The sequence below is a fragment of the Colobus angolensis genome, unplaced genomic scaffold, assembly GCF_000951035.1.
Source record: "Colobus angolensis palliatus isolate OR3802 unplaced genomic scaffold, Cang.pa_1.0 Scaffold335, whole genome shotgun sequence".
Classification (NCBI taxonomy): Eukaryota; Metazoa; Chordata; class Mammalia; order Primates; family Cercopithecidae; genus Colobus; species Colobus angolensis.
Genome location: NW_012116655.1, coordinates 889,310 through 897,800, shown reverse-complemented (window position 1 = coordinate 897,800; position 8,491 = coordinate 889,310). Strand labels below are relative to the sequence as shown.

The window sequence follows — 8,491 nt, the reverse complement described above, 5'->3', positions numbered from 1 at the left end:
TAGTGTCATTATTGAGCCATTTGTGTGTCTGTTTACCCAGTTGAAACCTCCCTGTATATTAAATTTCATATCTTGAATTCTTTACTTAATGGCATGTCAACATTTCTTCATGTAATTAAATACTCTCAACTATCCTTAACATCTCCATAATATCATGTTGTATATATTACCATAATTTATTTAATTCTTCATTGTTATATTCAATATTTTTCTATTTTATTTTATTTATTATTATTTTTTGAGACACAATCTTGCTCTGTCACCCAGGCTGGAGTGCAGTGGCGCAATCTCGGCTCACTGCAGCCTCCGCCTCCCAGGTTCAAGCGATTCTCCTGCCTCAGCCTCTTGAGTAAATGGGACTACAGGCATGCGCCACCACGCCTGGCTAATTTTTTTTTTTTTTTTGTATTTTTAGTAGAGATGGGTTTCACCGTGTTGGGCAGGGTGGTCTTGATCTCCTGACCTCGTGATCCTCCCACCTTGGCGTCCCAAAGTGCTGGGATTACAGGCATGACCTGCCGCACCCAGCCTGAAATCTACTCATTTCCATAGTATTAAAAAGTCTGGGCAGGGACTGGTGGCTCACGCCTGTAATCCCAGCAGTTGGGAGGCCAAGGCGTGTGGATCACTTCAGGTCAGGAGTTTGAGACCAACCTGACAAACATGCTGAAACCCTGTCTCTACTAAAAATACAAAAATTAGCTGGGAACGGTGGCTCACGCCTATAATCCCAGCTACTTGGGAGGTTGAGGCACGAGAATCACTTAAACCCGGGAGGCGGACGTTGCAGTGAGCCAAGAGAACGCCACTGCACTCCAGCTTGTGTGACAGAGTGAGACTTTATCTCAAAATAAAGTCGGTCATAAGCTTGCCTTAGGTATTCACTTCATTCCCAACCATTCGCATTTCATACGTTTTGCACTAGCAGAACTGAACTCATAAACCCTACAAAGTTCACTCAAACATCTTACTTTTGCACTCGCTGCTCCTTCTGCCAAACACATTATCTTCTGCCCACATCATCCTTCTGCCTCTTTACCTAGAAAAGTTCTACTCACTCTGCATGTTTAACTTAAATCTTACCACTTTTTTACGGCTTTCGTTCCTCACCACATAAAGTATCTGGCACATATTTAACATAGTAAATGATCACTATATGCTTCCAGAGGGCATCTAGCACACAGTAGTAGGCACTGAATAAATAATTCAGCAAATAATTAAAATGCCAATGATAATAACAAGCTCCTGGGTTTTGTTTGTTTGTTTCTTTTTTGAGACAGGGTCTCACTCTGTTACCCAGACAGGAGTACAGTGGCATGATCATAGCTCACTGCAGCCTCAAACACCCAGGCCCAAGAAATCCTCCCACCTCAGCCTCCCAAGTAGCTGGAAATACAGGCACCTGCCACCATGCCCTGCTAATATTTTATTATTTTAAAAAAAATTTAGTAGAGATGAGGTCTTGTCATGTTGCCCGGGCTGATCTCGAACTCCTGGGCTCAAGTGATCTTCCCATCTCAGCCTCCCAAAGTGCTGAGATTACAGGCATGTGCCATTGTGGCTGGCCCCAATGGTATGTTTAAATATTTGTATTCTGTAAGATTAGAAAAAAATGCTTACTATCTAAAAGACATTTGATAATTATTTAAGTGGACAAGTGAATAAATGATTGCCTTGAAAATTCTGCTAAAAAAGCACAGAAATTAAACGGAGAAAGCTCTATTCTATTATGAGCACCTCAGGGACCAAAACTATATGTATTTCATGTTTGTCTCCCATAACTTGCAAAACCTAACTTAGACAAGTTCTTTGATTAATATGTACTAAATTAAAGGTGTCCTCTAACAGTTCAGATTGTCCAATGCATTACGCATCACATCTCGGTAGCACAGAAGCATTTTTGTTATTGTGAAACATTTTTATACTTTTATTATAATTTGTTGAGCCTCGAGTTGGGCTATTTGAATACATATTGTAATAATCTTTTGGCTAATAGTAACAGTATATCTTGTTCTAACAAAATTACTGTTAACATAACAATTAACCAGCAGGTAGAAGAACACATCTTGTTCTAACGAAGTAAATATACTTCATTCGATTTCCAATTAGGGGGAAAGTCAATAATAGTGAGACCTTGTTGGTTTGTAAGTATGTAATATGACCCATTCTTCTCAACAAGGAATTGCTTTTCTGACTTCTGCACTCAGAAGGTATCTTTAAAAAATAATTTCCCATTAGTATTAGTGCACACTGGGTATGTTTTGCAGGTTTGTTTGTTTGGTTGGTTGGTTGGTTTTAAGACAGGGTCTCACTCTGTTATCCAGGTTGTGATCACAATCACAGATCACTGCAGCCTTGACTCCCAGGCTCAAGTGATGCTCCCATCTCCGCCTCCCAAGTAGCTGGGATTACAGGTGTGCACCAAAACACCCAGCTAATTTTTTATTTGTTTTTGTAGAGATGTGGTCTCACTATGTCGCCCAGGCTGGTCTGGAACTTTTGGACACAAGTGATCCTCCCACCTAGGCCTCCCAACGTGCTGGGACTACAGGTGTGGGCCAGCACACCTGGCCATTTTGCAGTTCTTATTGCCATTTGTTTATGGTGCCAGAAAGGTACTGCTGAGTTTCCAGTTTTGAAACTAATTTCTTTTTTTTAGTGACACAAATCACTATGTAATATAGTTAGCCTTTGAACAACACGCATTTGAACTGCAGGGGTCTGCTTATGAGCAGATTTTCTCCCACCTGAGACAGCGAAGACCAATCTTCCTCTTCCTCCTTCTCCTTAGCCTGCCCAACTTGAAGACTGATGAAGAGTTATATAATGATCCACTTGCATTTAATGAACAGTAAGTATTTTTCTTCCTCATGATTTTCTTAAGTTTATTTCTCTAGCTTTCTTTATTGTAAGAATACAGCATATTAATACATGTACCATACCAAACATATCTTAAATGACTGTTTATGTTATCAATAAGGCTGTTGGTCAACAACAGTTGGCTCTTAGCAGTTATGTTCTTGGGGGGAGTCAAAAGCGACATAGTGAGACCACATCTCTACAAAAACAAATAAAAAATTTGCTGGGTGTTTTGGTGCACATCTGTATTCCCAGCTACTTGGGAGGCTGAGATGGGAGGATACGCAGATTTTTGACTGCAGAGGGGATCAAGCATCCCTAAATTCCACGTTGTTAAGGGTCAACTGTGATTGATATTTACTGAACATAAGTCATTTATTTTAAAAATTCAATAGAAGTTCTAATTTCATAACAAGCCTAATTCATTATAATGTGACTATAAAGAAAACATACAACTTACTAACTTAAACATATCTTTTTCTTATTTATACAAAAATATCATATAGGATTTTAGGGACCATAATTAAATACATTTTTTTCAGACTAGATTGTTTGAAAAAAATAAATGACCTGCAATTAACTTTTTAAATAACTGTGAAATCTAACCTACCAAGAAAGAAATTAAGAGAAAAATATGCAACAACTTACACACACAGGGATTTTTTTAACCTGCTCTTTCATGATCAAAACTTCCTTATTCTTACTTTTTTATCTATGGTAGGACCACCAAAAATAAGTCACTATCAAAAGTCTTACCTGGATTGTTATTCTGAGGAAGACTTTCAGGTGTCTGTTCCATCTTTACATTCAGGAATTAGATGCCGAAGGCTATGGATAAAAATGTAATAAATGAAATTACTATTTTAAAACAAATATATTAGATTTTTAGAGTGTTTAAAACAATATCAGAGTTAATATCAGAACTTTAATTATCCTACATGCTTCCATTTGTGAGTTCTACCAACTTCTCTTTAAGCTTCTAAAGAAGAAAAGAAGATGAATTACTCATGAATTGAAGGGAGTATAGCTCAGTAAATTAACTCACATTAGCTTGGCATAATGGAAAATGTCCTAGCTCTATTACCAGCAGCTATTTGTTCTCTGACAAATTGCTTCTCTTAGGCTCAACATATTCTTCTAAAAAGCAAGGATTTTACTGCCTTTTTTCACTAGGTTGTTAAAGATTTTTAACTACATAATGTTTTGTAAATGCTCAGAGAAACAGTGAAGCAATGAAATAATTTGTTCTTGAGCTTTATTGCTGATGGAATTGCAAATAAAACCCAATGTGTATTTTTTCAGAGGTTCTCATATTCAAACGTTGCGGTTTTCTGAAATTGTTATTAAGTTCTAGTTTTGCTTATTAGTTGTTCTGTGTGGCTTATAATTTGGGACATCACAGCTCTTTTCCAAATCGTAGTTTGTAACTAAATTCACTTATAAATATATTATTTCATCAAACTAGATAACATCACTGTCCACTATTACTGAGCTCATCAATCACACCAAGGGCAGAAAGCTAACAGATGTCAAGACCTAGCCTGGACTCCTATTCCACACAGACTCAAACTCTGAATCGGTAGATCTTTGTTAGAACAATGCTCAATCCCCATCTTCATCTCCAACTGACATGGAAAATAACATTCTACTTTTATTTTTTGTTTTCAGTTCCATGAAAGAGATGCAAATTGACATTCTCTCATTTCTGAGACACATACTAACAATATATTTGCACACAATATCCCACATGTTACTTATCTCCATTCTCCGTGGATCACCTTATTGCATATTTTTGTAGTGAAAAATCACAGATGTAATATTAGGTGACACCCAGTTTGCTGTGACTCACACTGTTTCTTTGGAGCAGTCAGCAAATAGTCAAATGAACTTCCACTGACTGCACAAAATATGAACCACTTCGCAAATCTGTGCATCATCCTTATGCAGGGGTCATGCTAATTTTCTCTGCATTTTATTCCAATTTTAGTATATGTTTGCTGCTGAAGCAAGTACAAAGCTCTCTTTTTATACATGGATACTCATGAGTCATGGATGAGGCTTAGTTAGCTCTGTTAAGTCCAACTAACATACTTGAGACTCAGAATTCTGGTGATGGCTTCCTGCCACAACTCTGGGAAAGGATAATATGAGACCTTCCATGATCTAAGAAAAGGTATCATACTGGATATAAAGGGGCCTCAGCATACAGATCTGGTAGCAATGACAAAAGGAAACTTATCTCTTCCTGCAACATTATTTGAACTGAACCCCGAGGGCATAAAGGATAACTTAACACGAAGGTCTCGGCTAAGTCTAGGCTGAGATTAAAAGCATAACAAATTTTTAAAACAAAATAATTCTTACTTTGATTTTCAAAAATACTTTAAGCCAAAGGAAACTCAGGATTCAAAAGAATAGGTATGGCTCATTTTATTCAATACTTAGATTTATAGAATGCATGTAAATCAGGCATTTCCAATTATTAATATTAGTGTATAAGACTGTTACACATTTTCAAAAAGCAGTTAAAGGTTACCTTTCACTATTTTCTACCTTCAGAGATGCTTTTCTTTGAAAAGAGGGAGGGAAAGTTTCCACTGAGATTAAGTCATCACACTCCGATTTTAAATCTCTCAGTTTACTCAGGCTGGACAGCAGGCTGGAGTGCAGTGCCGGGATCTTAGCTCACTGCAACCTCTGCCTACCGGGTTCAAGTGATTCCTCTGCCTCAACCTCCAGAATAGCTGGGACTACAGGCGCGCACCACCACACCCAGCTAATTTGTGTATTTTTAATAGAGATGGGGTTTCACCATGTTGGCCAGGATGGTCTCCATCGCTTGACCTCATGATCCGCCTGCCTTCACCTCCCAAAGTGCTGGGATTATAGGCGTGAGCCACCACACCCGGCCAACATTATTATTATTATTAGTAGTAGTATTAGTATTATTTTGAGACGATGTCTTACTCTATCACCCAGGCTGGGGTACAGTGGCGTGATGTTGGATCACTGCAACCTCCGCCTCCTGGGTTCAAGCAATTCTTCTGCCTCAGCCTCCCAAGTAGCTGGGATTACAGACGCATGCCACTATGCCTGGTTAATTTTTGTATCTTTAGTAGAGATGGGGTTTCACCATGTTAATCAGGCTGGTATCGAACTTCTGACCTAGTGATCCGCCTGCCTCGGTCTCCCAAATTGATGGGATTACAGGCATGAGCCACTGTGCCCAGCCAACATAAAGTTTTTAAGGATGGAAGGAACCTGAGCGAAAGTAGAATGTGTCTGCTATATAATAGGTGTTCAGCTTATGTTTCAATAAATTCTCAATAAATTGAGAAAATGGATAAACACATTTGGGAAGGGCAATTTATTTTGTTTTTTGTTTTGTTTTGTTTTGTTTGGAGTCTGGCTCTGTCGCCCAGGCTGGAGTGCAGTGGCACAATCTCGGCTCACTGCAAGCTCTGCCTCCCGGGTTCCCGCGATTCTTCTGTCTCAGCCTCCCGTGTAGCTGGGACTACAGGCGCCCGCCACCACGCCCAGCTAATTTTTATTCTTTGTATTTTTAGTAGAGACAGGGTTTCACTGTTGTTAGCCAGGATGGTCTCGATCTGCTGACCTCGTGATCCACCTGCCTCAGCCTCCAAAAGTGCTGGGATTACAGGCGTGAGCCACCGTGCCCAACCGGGAAGTGCAATATTTATTTATTTATGTATTTATGTATTTATTATTTTGAGACGGAGTCTCGCTCTGTTGCCCAGGTTGGAGTGCAGTGGTGCGATCTCAGCTCACTGCAAGCTCTGCCTCGGGGAAGTGCAATATTTTTCAAGAAAACTCCTGTAAAGTAAAGCAACACATTTGCAATAGTAATAATCATTTATATGTTCTCCCATCTCACTAAGAGACCTGGGCCCGTGACCCCTCTGAGGTTTCCCCTCCTGGGTTCTATGGGGCCTGCGGGCACCAGAAAGCCGGGGTCCCCAACAGGACGGCGTGCCCGCCTCCTTCGCCTGGCCATTACCTCTCCTTCCTATCCCTCTTGTTCAGGCCAGGGTCTCCAGGAGCCAGGATGCGCTCCACCCCAGGGACGTCGCCCGACCGGGTAGCTCTGTGGAGCTCGCAGAGATCTTCCAGGTGGATGTCCTGCTGGGGCTGGTCTACGGCGCCCTCAACGTGCTCGCTGTCACTGCCCGCGCTTCCGAAGGAGTCTGAGGACCACCGGTCCCCCAGGCATCTTAAGGACAACTGGTCCTCCTGGCTCCCGACGCGAGGGGTCTTCCTCATGGAGGAGACTGCCGGCTTCAGAGACCCCTTAGTCCCTCCCCGCTTTTCTCCACCCGTGGAGGCCATCAGTAGAGAGCTACTGCCTCGTCCACAACCTCCCAGCAGGAAAGCCCGAGGTTTCCAGTCTGTGAAAGGAGCACCGCCAAGCCAGAAATGCCAAGCCAGGCGATCACTGCCACACCAAGCCAAGCGACCACCGCCAAGCCAAGCGACCACCGCCAAGCCAAGTGACCACCGCCAAGCCAAGCAACAACCGCCAAGCCTCGCAGGTAAGGCCAAGCCCGTCCGTTACACACAAGTGCACCTGCGCACCTGTGACGTTACTGCACCTGTGGCTCCAGCCTCCCAGAAAAAACTCCTTGGTCTTCAGGTGGCGCTGCAGCTCCAGCGCCGACCTGGACTGGTGGGTCATCCCTGGGAGGACTCGGGGTGGCAGCGCCCAGCCTGCCTGTCATAAGTGACGCCTCACAGCGCCGCCGGCGCACCTGCTCCTCGGCTTGCTCTGTTCAGGGGTGCGGGCCAGTTCCCGCCCCTGTGCCGCCTTCGCTTGGCTGCTCCTGGCTTGGCCACCGCAGCGAAGTTGCCCCAGGGTCCGCACTGCCAGGATGCAAGCGGAGTCAGATGACTGGGTCAGAGCCAGCTCTCCGCCCGGCGGGAAGGGCAGTCCGACGCCGCTGCCCGCCTAGCTTCTATTGGGCCTGCGCCTGGAGCCAGGGACCAGCTCTGGGCATTCCGCTGCCTTAGGATGGGGCCGAGCAGCCGCTGCCACCTTGTGCCGCAGCACCACGCACATCTGCCCAGGGGCAGTGCGGCTAGTGACTCGGGCGGGTCGGGGAAGGCCAGGTGCCACCGGGGTTGCTCGCCTCTAGTCGGTCCTGACTGTGCAGCCCGCGAACACCAGTGAAATTTAAGAAAAGTGACAGCCGAGCACGGTGGCTCATACCTGTAATCCCAGCATTTTGGGAGGCCAAAGCGGGCGGATCACTTTAGGTCAGGCGTTCGAGGCCAGCCTGGCCAAGATGGTGGCTGGTCTAAGGTACCCTCAATGTGCTTGCTGTCCTGCCCGCGCTGTCGCTTAACCAGCTGAAGGAGTCTGAGGACCACCAGTCCCCCAGGCAGCTTAAGGACAACTGGTCCTCCTGGCTCCCGACGCTAGGGGTCTTCCTCAGGGCGGCGACTGTCGGTTTCGGGGACCCCTCAGACCCTCTCCGCTCTTCTCCACCCCTGGAGGCCATCAGTGGAGAGCTACTGCCTCGGCCACAACCTCCTGGCAGGAAAGCCCGCGGTTTCCAATCTGTGAAAGGAGCACCGCCAAGCAGAAATGCCAAGCCAAGTGATCACTGCCACACCA

At 44.2% G+C, this 8,491-nt stretch overlaps 1 protein-coding gene and 1 pseudogene across 2 annotated transcripts in view; one reads left to right on the top strand and one right to left on the bottom strand.

Annotated features, from left to right (window-relative positions):
* The window catches only part of NT5M (5',3'-nucleotidase, mitochondrial), a 217,585-nt gene that overhangs the window by 110,026 nt on the left and 99,068 nt on the right, over positions 1-8,491 (top strand). The window lies entirely within an intron of this gene.
* On the bottom strand, positions 1,414-7,359 carry LOC105518986 (annotated as a pseudogene). The gene is made up of 3 exons (XR_001002907.1): positions 6,878-7,359; positions 3,616-3,687; positions 1,414-1,594 (listed from the first exon to the last, which is right to left on the bottom strand). The product of XR_001002907.1 is annotated as a putative coiled-coil domain-containing protein 144 N-terminal-like (transcript).